Source organism: Rhinolophus sinicus, chromosome 8, assembly GCF_057876585.1.
Source record: "Rhinolophus sinicus isolate RSI-liver-muscle chromosome 8, RSI-T2T, whole genome shotgun sequence".
NCBI classification, from domain to species: Eukaryota; Metazoa; Chordata; class Mammalia; order Chiroptera; family Rhinolophidae; genus Rhinolophus; species Rhinolophus sinicus.
In genome coordinates this window covers 64,842,959-64,855,022 of record NC_142508.1, presented here as the reverse complement: position 1 = coordinate 64,855,022, position 12,064 = coordinate 64,842,959, and the positions used below count along the sequence as shown (strand labels likewise).

Sequence of the window (12,064 nt, the reverse complement as noted above, 5' to 3'; positions counted from 1 at the left end):
CAGATTGGGAGGCTGGTGGATACTCAATAAGCTGTTACACTGAGCCCAGGCTGGTGTGAGTGGTGGGGACCCGGAGAACAAGCTGTCCTGCTGAGCGAGACAGACAGACGTACACTACCCAGCAGGGATGGCACCTGGGTTTGCCTACCTTCCTGTCGTGCTATGCTTCCAGGACGTCAATGACACGCATTTCCCTGAGGTCGATGACGCCCTCAGCATAGCCTGCCTTTGAAGGGCGTTCAGAGGGGCACTGAGTAAGGGGGTTTGACCAAAAAGGGACTCCTGATACTGACCATGAGCCACATTTTCCTCAAGAAAAATAAACTTCAGACTTCAGAGAGTAGAAAGAAGGTGGAAATAAAATGGAGGCTCCATTTGAGACTGTCTTGTACACTATTAATAACCCTGCCCCACTTTTCCAAAGTGCATAGCATAGTTCTAAGCAGGGTCTGTATATAATCAGCCATGCAGTCAACATGTTTGCCAAGCATCCACGAAGGTTTAATGCAGAGCCAGGCCCCATGGGTGCCAGACACAAGTGTACATACAAGGAAACGAATGTTGAGTCAATAACCTCTTTTGATCTTTGACAGCCCCATTCATTATGTCATTACTGGGGCTGGGCACTGGAAGAAGAGGAAACAAAGAGTAGTGAGCTGGCTGGCCAAAGGCACACTGATAACCAGTTCACGACCATACCAAGAAGTTCCTGTGGGTCTCCCTATGTGACCTTGAGCTGACCCCAGCTGGCCCAGGAGCTCTCTTCTGCTTGGCTCCTATAGAAGTGACCTATTGATGTGAGTTTCCAGGGGTAACTCCTGAAGACCAGAGGGAGAGACATGCTGCAGAAAACTGTGAAACAATGAAAAGCTCTTAACAATTGATTTAAAATCAATAGGGTGAGGAAATAGCACCCAAAATAGAAATATCCCCGAGAGGCCAACGTAAAGATCTACACTCGTCACTGCTGTTTCTGTCACTGCACTCGTTTTCCAATCCCGACCACACGCTTGCATTGAGATCCTCATACAGACTCAGGCCTCAACCCTGAGCTGTTGGACAGTTTATCAATAACAAATCCTAACTACATTTCTGGGCTGCTTCTCTCTGCCAGATACGTTACACTTGCTCATTTAATCCTCCCATCAATCCACTTAGGTCAATATGATCACTCTCATTTTACCGATGAGGAGGGTGACGCTTCCTGGGGTCACTCAGCTCCCAAGCTTGAATCAGATTTCAATTCATCTATCAGATTCACACAAAGATGGTCTTCCTGCTTCCCTGTGATCATAAAACTTGCAGCTGTCAGGGAAGAACTGGGAAGAATAGTGAATGCATTCAGTGAAAGGAGCAGGACCCTACAATATCTGAGGCCCTGAGTAGCACTGCCAGATAGAACTTTCTGCAGCGATGGAAGTGTTCCGTATCTGTGCTGTCCAGTATGGTAGCTCCTAGCCACACATCACTGGAGAGAACTTGAAATGTGACCAGTGTGACTGAGAAACTGAAATTTTAATTTTAATTTAAAAAGCCACATATGGCTACGGGCTACTGTCCTAGTACTACAGGCAGAAACCAACAGGCTGATTCTGGGTCAGGATCTGTGTAACTCTTGCATTTGGGTCAGAAGAACAGGACAGGGCATTGAAAATGACTGGGGCAGGGGTCCTTGACGCACTGTGAGCTCAGGCCTCAGTGGGTGAGGCCTCCGCAGTTATCTCTGGATGTGGGAGCTGCGACATTAATTCAGAGAAAAGGAGGGAGGAGGCAGGGCAGAGAGGAGAGGGGGGTTAGAAAGCAGGGGCAGGTACGAAACAGGTTCACCTGAGGACCTAGTCCCTTGTTCCCTGTGCTAAAGCCCCAGAAATGCAAAAGAAAGAAGTTTTCAGAGAGAGAGGAGGGCTCAATGCCAGTTAACAGGTCTGCCTCACAGGAAAGCACCTTCCTGTTCCTCTGCCAGGTGCCCTAGACTTCCTGTGAGCTTGTGTGTGTCCACCTCTGTCTGCTTCCCATTTCTTTGTTTGCTTTGGAGCATCTGAGCAGCCTGTGCCTCATCCTGGGAAATAAACATCACCGTGGAGACAAACTCACTTGACTCCACTTACAGTGACTATCGGCCCATGATTTTCCAGCTCAAAGGCCCTTTCGCTTCTGTGAGCATCTCCCGAGAAGATCTGGCCATGGAAAAAGACATGATCTGGAAGCTGAGGGCAATAAACTGTCTATGGTTGGAAAGATGAAAGACAAATCCCTGACCGGGGCTTTGGCGGCAACAGGATAGCTACACAGGCTGCCTCAGCCACTCTGCCCCTGGTTTGTAATTGAATGCGCTCCTCAGCCCACTCCCCACCCCACCCTGCAGATTTGGGGGGAGCAAGTGCAGCAGCAGAAGGGCCTAGACCACTTGCTCCAGAGGAGATCCTTGCGTTGGCAGCAGTGGGTTTACCCTCTTATCCTCATACGGTCTTGAGTCTGGACTAAAAGGGAGCAGGCCAATAGCAGAACTGGCCCAGGGCCTTCTCAGGAAGTCGTGCTGGGAAGTGGAATATCTGACCCTTTTGTTCTGATTATGGAAGGAGAAGAAAGAGTGAACTTGCGAGGTTTGAAGACAGTCTCTGAGGTCGCTATAGCATAGAGACCTTCATCTGTGCCTGAGCCTGGACTAGGGGTCGGAGGGGGTCAGATTGGGTTCCTGCCTGGAGGAGAGGCAGACATGGGCAAGGGTCTAGGTCACTGCAGGGTTATGACCTGGAGTTGGTCCTGGCCTACCAGGTACCCCGAGGTAGGGTGTATGGAAACCCCAGGGCTGTGTTACTGGTGATGGGCTCCAACATGGACAAAGCCAAGGCCTGTCTGCTTTCCTGCTGGATAGAGTGGGCTGAGTCCAGTCAATCCACCTGCCAGACCCTGCATTTGGGGTAAGGGTCCGTGTAACAGGCTGCCAGAGCCAGGCACCAGTCACGGCTGCATGAAGGCTGGTTAATGCTCTGTGCTCGAGCAGGGTTGTTCTGAAAAACTCAGCAAGCCTTTGTTTCTGGTGACCAGGGAAATCTGACTGCCCTGGCAACCCCGGTGCTGAGCTGGATTTCCTGAGAAGGATCTGGTGGGTTGGGGGGCAGTGGGCCTCAAGCTCTACAACACTGATTCCAGGAGAACTATTGTTTCCCCTCTCAGCAAGAGCTTGGGTTAGGAAAGAGGAGCTTGGGGCATATGTGATGGGCATCACGAGCCTTTCCTCGTTGGCCTGCACTGGAGCATGATGACTTGGAGCCTGGCTGGGGTGGAGCGGGGCTGTGGAGCCCAGGGCTGACGCTGGCCTGTCCTACTTATCCTGGTCAGCAATGCGTCTCTATGGGCCCTTTGGGCTGTCCTTCCCGGTTCTTTTCCAAATGAAAGACTTGAGGACCAAGGGAGAAAACTGTCCCCAGCACCAAGCAGTGGGTCCACTCTTAGGAAAGGGGAGTGAAGTCTGGGTCTGCAGCGAGGAAAGGAACTTAAAGTGGGGCCAGGCTTCCAGCATGAATGTAGAGGAGGTGACACTTGAGGTCAGCTTTGTCCTGACAGCAGCAGAAGCTGCCCTCCCTTCCTCCCCGGCTCCCCACCTGTCCCTTTCCCTCTTCCCTCTCTGTCCCTCTCTCTTTCTTTCTAGGAATGCATAGGAGCATTTTTCTAGAGGTAACACCTGGGCCTCAGCCAAGCCCACCATGGTGTCCCTCTGTGAATATTTGTTGCAGATGCTTTCTGCTTCCTCCCCCGTCACACTATTTATCAACTGCAATGCCTGGGCCATGGGTTGGGATTCTGTGGCGAGAATCAATTTCATAGATGTCAATAAACTAAAAAGAGGATTAATTTAGACTCTGAGCATGATAGCCATTTTGGGTCAAGTCCACATTTCATTCCTGAATGGACTCTGGCTTACCCATCCTTTCCCTGGTCCAGCTCCTCAGTCTTCATTTGGAGCTCAGCGCACTGAGTTTGGCCACATGTCTATGCAGAAACCTTGGGTTAATTTCCAATCCTGGGGTCTTTTCCCTTCAATTACCCCACTGCTCATTGTAAAAACCAAACAATATAGAAGAGAATTTGGAAACACATCAGGCAGAATCACGCCCCTCTTGTAGCAACAAATTCTATTTGGTTTTCCCCTTTGGTCTGGGGCCATATGTGTGACAGCTGGACCAGGACATTCTATTTATTTATTCAATTAATGTTAGATGCGTCTCCGTGTGGCCTTTGAGTCTTCGAGAGCATCATTTCCAGTGGCTGCAGAATGTCGTGTCAAGTGGCTAGATGTACATTATTTAATCATTTGCCTTCTGTGCACATTATTGCTGGAAGCCGGGTCACCTGACCTGATTTTGGCTCATAATGCACATTTGCCAGTCCCAGTGCAGAGACGAGCAGAATTGGAGCCAGAATTCAGATGCGTTTATTCATGAAACATTTATTAACTGTCAGCTAAAGGCAAGAAACCGCACCAGGGAGAGGATGGGATCTGGGGGAATGAGAAAATGTGGCCGAGATCCCCAGTTGCTGAGAGTCTGATTGGGGCCAAGAGACAGGCCCCCTGGTCTCACATAATGTGAGAGGATGTTAGGACTTCTGACACCGGAACTTATGCCTGGTTCTGCGAAACTAGGTTCTCAAATAATTGGGACTTGTCATTTATTTATTTGTTTGTTTGTTTGTTTGTTTATTTTAAGGAGGGCGCAGCTCACAGTGGCCCATGCGGGGATCGAACCAGCAACCTTAGTGTTAAAAGCACCACGCTCTAACCAACTGAGCTAACTGGCCACCCGGGACTTGTCTTTTAGACGTTGGTGCATCCCCATTTATTTGTTACTGATGATAAATAATCAAGTTGGGGACTCATTCACCTAAAAAACAGATTCCAGGGGCTTTTCCTATAATCACTTCAATTTCAGTCATCTATCTTCTGATGTTTCTTGAGTGGGAGAAGAAAAGACATGGAGTTAGAACTGTACTGCTGGGAATTGTGGAAAACTGGGAGTATTTCCCACATGGACTCTCCTCCATCATGGGCCTGGGCAGGGGCAGGGAGGCCAAAAACCACGGTTTGATCTGAGAATAATAATAACTGTTCACTGAGCTCCTGCTGCGTGACAGACACTGTAGTAGGCGCTTCATGTAAGAAAACAATTTTCTTTGCAACACTGTTTTATGGCAGGTGTTATTGTCTTCACTGATAAGAAAAGGAGGTTGTGAGTGAGAAAAGTTAAGTGACCTGCTGGAGGTTACTTAGCAATACCTTTTCTCCAAAACCAGATAGCTGCATAGTATTTCATGAAACACTTTTACCAGAGTGCTCTCATACATGTTTGCCTTTCAAAATAAAACAGTAACTGGATAGCAATCCGTACCCAGAAATGCAAGAGAAATTATATGCAATAATTTTAGAAAGCTCTCTTACAGTAATTTACTTTCAAATGAGAGTATTACTTAGAGCTGAAATTGATAAGAATATATGCTTAGAATTAGTACTTAAGTTTATTTTTGTCATTTTCATAAGAAACTGTACCTTTAAATTAACATACCACATCAGTGGGCTAAAACCTGAACTCATCCTTACTCTTTTTGCTGGTAGATTAAAGACTTCAGGGTATTTACAGACTTTCTGCTCTGCCCTGAAAAGTCAGGAGGCCAGACCCGAAACCACTGACCGGCAAGTCTCGGCAGTAGAGCAGGGTCTGTCCACTGAACTGGTGGCTGGATGTGTGTGGTAGGCAGAGGAGGCTTTGAAGGACCCAGGGTGAGCGTTCCAAGGGCCAGGGCAGCCTGGGCCTGGATTTTAAATTTAACTTTGTTGTTTTTCTTGATTACTGCCACAACCATAATTCATAGTCCCGTAAGTCAGACCATAGGTTTTGTTTTCAAATAGAGAGCCATGTTCAAGGTGCTGATTTATTCTGAGTCTGTCATGGGAACCTTCTTCTACATCAGGGATTGCCTCACTGGTCTCATCACCACCCTCTGGGGCACTCAACCCCTGTGCCCCACCATCCAGTGCTAAGAGGGGCTTCACTGACGGTCTCCTCTGCAGGCATGTCCACCATGCCTGTCCCACATCTGTGAGGTGACAGCTAGTCTGCAGGCTGATGTATACCCTTGAAACTCTGTGATGAGTTTGGAGCTAGAGTTGAATTCGGAAGTCCTTGCCATATAGAGGGGAACTATGTCCCTTTACAAGAGTAGGTGAGGTCACCAAGGGCGTGGCAGCGGGGGAAAGCAAGGGGCCTGGAGTCTGTCATGAGGCAACCACATTTGAGCTGCCAGTGGAGGATGGAAGGGTCCAGAAGGCACAGCAGAAGAGATGGGAGCTGAGTTGGGAAAAACAGTGCCCAGGAAGGGGGCGGAGGGGCTGCAGAGGGCTTCTAGGAGGAAATGGCCGGGAGGGCCTGCAAGGATTCCTGTCTGCCGGTCCTGTTCGTTAAATTTTACCCAAATCTTGAAAATAATAAATCCGATGCTATGAGGATGAGTTTTACTCAGTTTTTAAAAAATTCATTTCTTTAAAGTCCTTAGAATAATATATGATCATTAAAGAACATTTGAAAGAAAAAATTTAAATACTTAAATTCCAACCTTTTTAAACACACCAAATGTTCACTTTTTGGTCTGTTTTCTTTCAGTGGCTTTCCGTGGGTTTTTAGTGGTTTAGGGTTTAAAAATTATAATTATACTGTATATATAAATTTGTGCTCAATTTAACATTTATATCACAAGCACCAGTTTATGATGGTCTTTTAAATGATGGCAGACATCGTTCAGACTGGTACAAAGTTCAGCATCCACCTTCTAATTCCATCTTCATTGTATTACTCATTTCTGCTATATTTGTTCTGGCTACTTGATGTCAGGTTCTGAGAGTAGTATGCGCATTTATTGTCTTCATCTTGTATTTCTAAGGTAACAGGTTTTGCCTCAAGTATTTTGAGGCTGAAATACTGAGTGTACAAATGTTCAGAACAGTTATGCTTTCACAATTGCTCCTATGAATATAAAATTACGCTTATTATCCTGTTCATTGCCTTAAATTGGGCTTTGTCTGATGTAGCCACTCACGCTTTTTCTTTTGTTTGCATTTACCTGGTATAGTTTTGCCTTCCCTCCAGTTGTTTTATTTTAGGTGAGCCTCTAGTATTAGTTTAATCTGGGAAACTGTCTTCTGACAAGGGAATGTGAAGTGCTTACATGTATTGTCATAACCATTTCGGGTGGCTTCCTACCCCCTTGTTTTATGTTTTCTGCATTTGCTTTCTTTCCTGACTTTTGAGCCATAGCTGATGATTTCTTTTATCTTCTTCAGTGAGTTGGAAGGGAGACATCTTGTTTCTCAGTCCACTGATCTGCATTCTATTGCCTCCAATGCATGTTTTGTCTCTGTGTTCGGTTTCTAAGCAGCTCTGCTTATCTCAGCTCAGCCCTTCTCATCTCCTTTGGTGGAGGCAACATCCTCTGCGGAAGATTTTAAAGGCCCTATGTTGATTTTTCTTTGTTTGCTCATCTGGGGAGTCCTACATAGCTGGAGCAGGAGAGCTGAGGGCTACTCCCAGGGGGTACTGCTTCCTGTGAGATTAAAGGGACCATCCAGGCCCGAGCCACAGTGGGTGTGTGTTTGGCAATGGTGAGGGGACAACGCAGGAGGTGTCATCACCACCGCCTGTGGAAGCTCCAGGGAGAGGTGCCTGCTGGCCCTGGCTGAGAAAAGCAGCCTGAGCAGACTGGTCCCAGCTGGCAGGGATGAGCTCTCTGCAGAGAGAGCATCCCAGGGCTGAGGAGCCAGAGTGAGGGGGGTGGGAGGTGATAGACCCGAGTTGGCCAAGTCCTAGCTCTCACCTAGACAGGTGGTTCAGGGCCTGTCAGTCCCAGGTGTGAAAATTCTGGGTGCATGAATTATTTTAAAATATGCTTTATAAGACTTGGAAATGAAATTTCAGGGAAGGCTAATTTAGTACTTCCATTTGTCTACTCTCTTAACCAGGTATTGCTCTAATGCATTGTATATTAAAACTCTCTCTATGGGGCAATTAAAAGCCTTAAATGACTTGCTGAAATCTAAACACTGGCTTTTTTTTTTTTTTTCATTTATGCAAGACAGTTGCTCCATTGTATCCGCTAACACAGAGGTGCCAGTTCTTGGGAGGGCACTGCCACCCTCACAGACAGACAGGGGAGGGCTGGAAAGGCCAGGTGTGGCTAGGACCTGGGGAGGACAGCTGGTGAGGGCCCAAGAAGGTCTCTAGAGAGCCACAGGCCAGGCAGGCCTTTCCTTTTCAGTGTGTGCTGTCACATGAATCATAAGCGGGGGCAGTGGCCAGACGAGCCCTTAACATTCCGTTAGGACTATTTGTCATTTCTCATTAATGGTAGATTTATGATCACTAGGAACTTATTGCGGGACAACTTGTCAAAACCTGTGTTTCCTTGCCAACCTGTACGTTTATCCTTCCAAAGCTGTGGAGGGTATCTGGAACTTTCCAGAGAAAACAGGGTGGTGCCATGCTCTCTTTCATCTTCTATCATCTTGTACATCAAAACTCCTCCTTTATTTGTCAAGGGACTGTCTCATATCTGTGAAAGTTACCTCCTGTCTGCCTCACATTTTGCACAGAACTGCAGGTGCCTCTTGGTGCCACCTCTGTCTTCCTCTCCTTCCTGCCTTTGTTTTCTATTGTTATGAGAAGTGTAGCTACGGAGAGAAATCTGGAGGTCAGCAGCGACTGCAGCCATTAGAAAAGGTAGCTTTTCCTTCTAACCAGCCTAAGTAGAACGGAGTTTGGTTTCCAGTCCCTACAGTAGGCTGAGAAAAAAGCAGGATGAATTCAAGATGGCAAGTCCAGAAAAATCTCCTTTTGTGAAACAAGCTCTGCACGGAAGGGGGCACTGACTGACAGGGGCTGCATACGGAAAGGTCTGTGGCATTTGCGATGATTCCAGCTCAGACCCTCACAGCAACCAGCCTGGGCGGCAGGCACTCAGGAGTGTCACTGGGGAATCATGAACCAAAGGATAAGAGTGCCTGACTCCTGAAGCACAGCGAAAAGGCCTCAACCTAGCGGGCAAGCCTTCGCCTCCTCCCTTACAGTAAGAGCCCTCCTAAGCTGTTTGCCTGGATTCGGGCACTGCAGCTGTGCTTGGCATCTGTACTCCGGCCACCCCATGCTGCCTGCCACTTGACATAGATAGCAATCCTTGTAGCAGACCTCCCGCCCTTCTACTGCCTGGGATGTTTGTGAAGCCCAAATGAAAGGAAAGGCCATGCACATTCTTTGAAAAGTGAAGAGCACTGGTAGGAACGCTGGACTGTGGTGCTGTACGGCCATGCCCTCCACAAGCTTGGGCTTTGGGCATGCTCGGTGAGTGCGTTCCACACTGCAACAAGATGCCCAAATTTAGTGAGACGCCTTAAACTGGTGGTTTCCAATTTCACATCCCTTCCTTTGCCTATGAACGTTTTTGTTTCTCTAACACTTATTAGCCTGACAATCAAGGCTTTCCAAACCCTTCTTTCCAAACATTTATTCCTTACTGATATCCTCTTTTCCATTTCAGGCTCCCCAGAACCCACCATTGGCATTCCCAGCCCTGTTCATTTGATCAGTGTTTCCCTTCCGTCCCCACCCGACTCACCCCTCAGAGCCTCTTCATTTTGGACCCACCCTTGAAGACTAAGCAGAAGACCACTATTCAAGCTGACCCACAAATCACCTCACCTTTCTTCAAAATAACAATTGTGGGGCTCCTGCTGACCTTGAACCAGGGAGGCAGTGATCACAGTGGTTCAGAGCAGCTTCTGTAGTCAGGGCTAGGGTCCTGGTCCCACTTCTTACTGCCTGTGTGACCTTGGGCAAGTTTCTTAAAGATCCTGTGCATTGCTCTCCTCAGCTATAGAATAGGGGTAATAATGGTAGCTCTGTTATGCATATAACGTTCTGAGCACAAAGCCTGATGCACTGTAAGCACTCGATAAACAAGGACTCGTATTATCCTAACATTTTCCTATATGTTGCCATGTAATGGCCATAAGAGTCCAGGAAAAGCAGAAGTCATCGCTCCAGATGAGAAAAATGAGGCATATTTTCACAGATGAGGAACATTTGCCCACAGCCACACATTTGATGGTGAAAATGAGATTCAGACTCAGGTCTATCTTGGGGGAGCCACAGCTTTCCCTCTGCCATAGCCACCCACCTTAACCAGTTTCCTGTGGTTGCTTCAGCCCTTGTTCCTTGGTTCACTCAGCACATGGGCATCTCTACTCTCCCCAGCCAGACCCTGGGATGGTCCAGAACAAGGTTTCTCAACCCCACTGCACACCCCAGCTATGCACCATTCAGCATTTGTTGAGTGAACAAGAGAGGGAAAATGAGAAAAATGCATTTCAAGACCAAACCCCATCCTAAAAGAACTTAGTACTGGTACTTAGGTCCTCAGAAGTCAGGGACCTCCCAACAGAACCAGGAGTAAGCCCACCTCCAGGCGCTTCCCCACCTCAAACCACCCACCTCACTTTGACCCAGGACATCTATGCTCCTCTCCTGCCAAAACACTTCCAGGGCCCCCACACTTCCTGTGAGACTAGTCTGAGTGTTTTCTCTAGAGTCCACATGCTCTGCTAACAGAAGTCTTCACTGAGCTTTATATACATACATGTTTTTTGTGGGGTTTTTGGGCCCAGAAGGCAAACTTTGAGGGGAGGAAAAGAAGGTCAAGGACAGAGACAACATGTGCCCTCAGGTCTGTGCAGTGAATGGACGCATGTCCTGCTCTAGGAGGCAGGAGAACCTGGTTCTCCTGGGGGTATGATTTTCAGACGTATGCCCTGTATTTTTAAAGCAAAGCTGCATGTAAAGTGCTCTAAACACCAAGATCAGAATGTCAGAAGTTCAGGATAAATATGATGTAGAACAATGCCTATTTTGTTGCTTGCCTCATCATCCCAGGAAAAGAACCTCATGGGTGTGAGTGGGACAGAGAGAAGAACGTGACAGATCGTGTAGTGCGCCCAGAGTTACTGAGATCCTAGATTTTGGTGTAGACACACTTCATCTGATGAAACTGTCTTTTCATTCTCCTCAGAGACTAAGCAAGGATGGGAAATGAAGCAGCGGAAGTATAGAAAAGACAATGGAGATTCTGGACAGAAAATTCTCTTTTAAAGAAAGAGTGTTCTCTGTTAAAGAACACCCGAAATCCATTTAGTGAAAACTACTATTTTTTTAGTGCCTACTATGGATTTTATTTGCATTACCGAATTTAGTCTTCAGCGCAACCTTCAAGAAAGGTGGTATTATCTCAATTTTACAGAAAAGGAGACTGAGACTCAGTGTCTTAATCAAGGCCAACAGGTAGCAGAGTGACTTTGACCTCGTGTGTTCGACTCCTGTCAGATCCTGGCAGAATCTTTCTCCTGGAGCACAAGGCTCACATTTCCCTGAGGAATCTTAAAGTCCAAGAGACTCAGAGCTCTTGGGTCATCTGTTACAAGCACTTTCTAGTCATTCTCTTCCTCAACTCATTTAGCAGAGGTCAAGACCTGTGCATAATGCAGTTAGCTAACAAAGAAACAAATTTATTGTATGCTAATGTAAAGGGCTTGTAATCTTTCCTCAGTATCTTTATCTGTCAGAAAATTGGGGCCACATCAAGGAAATTCAGACACTTAAACTTAGCAAGTCGTTTCAATCACGTTTTAACTGGTAGTAAATCTTTGGCTTTATTTATCTGAAAATTGTCTGCTTGTTCTCCTTCCTGTTGCTCCTGTCTTCTAAGATTCTGTAAGTCCCTTCTGATAATAAAAACAACTAAAATTAATTGAGCACTTATTATGTACTAGTCACTGTCCTAAGTGATTTAACCCATAACTGAGCAGGTAGGCTCTGTTATCATCCTCACCTCACTTGCAGCTGAGGAAACAGAAGCACAGAGAGACTCATCAATTTGCCCAATGTCACACAGCCCAAACAACAGAGCCAGGATTCATCTCAGGCTGACTGATTATAGAACTTATTTTGCTAAATGCCTCAGTTTGGAAAGA

General features: G+C 46.9%; 1 protein-coding gene and 1 non-coding gene across 2 annotated transcripts in view; both read right to left on the bottom strand.

Annotated features, from left to right (window-relative positions):
- The window catches only part of SMPD3 (sphingomyelin phosphodiesterase 3), a 77,522-nt gene that overhangs the window by 58,567 nt on the left and 6,891 nt on the right, over positions 1-12,064 (bottom strand). The gene's annotated exons all lie outside the window — the stretch shown is intronic.
- On the bottom strand, positions 4,727-4,800 carry TRNAK-UUU (transfer RNA lysine (anticodon UUU)). The gene has a single exon. It is a non-coding gene; the product is annotated as a tRNA-Lys (tRNA).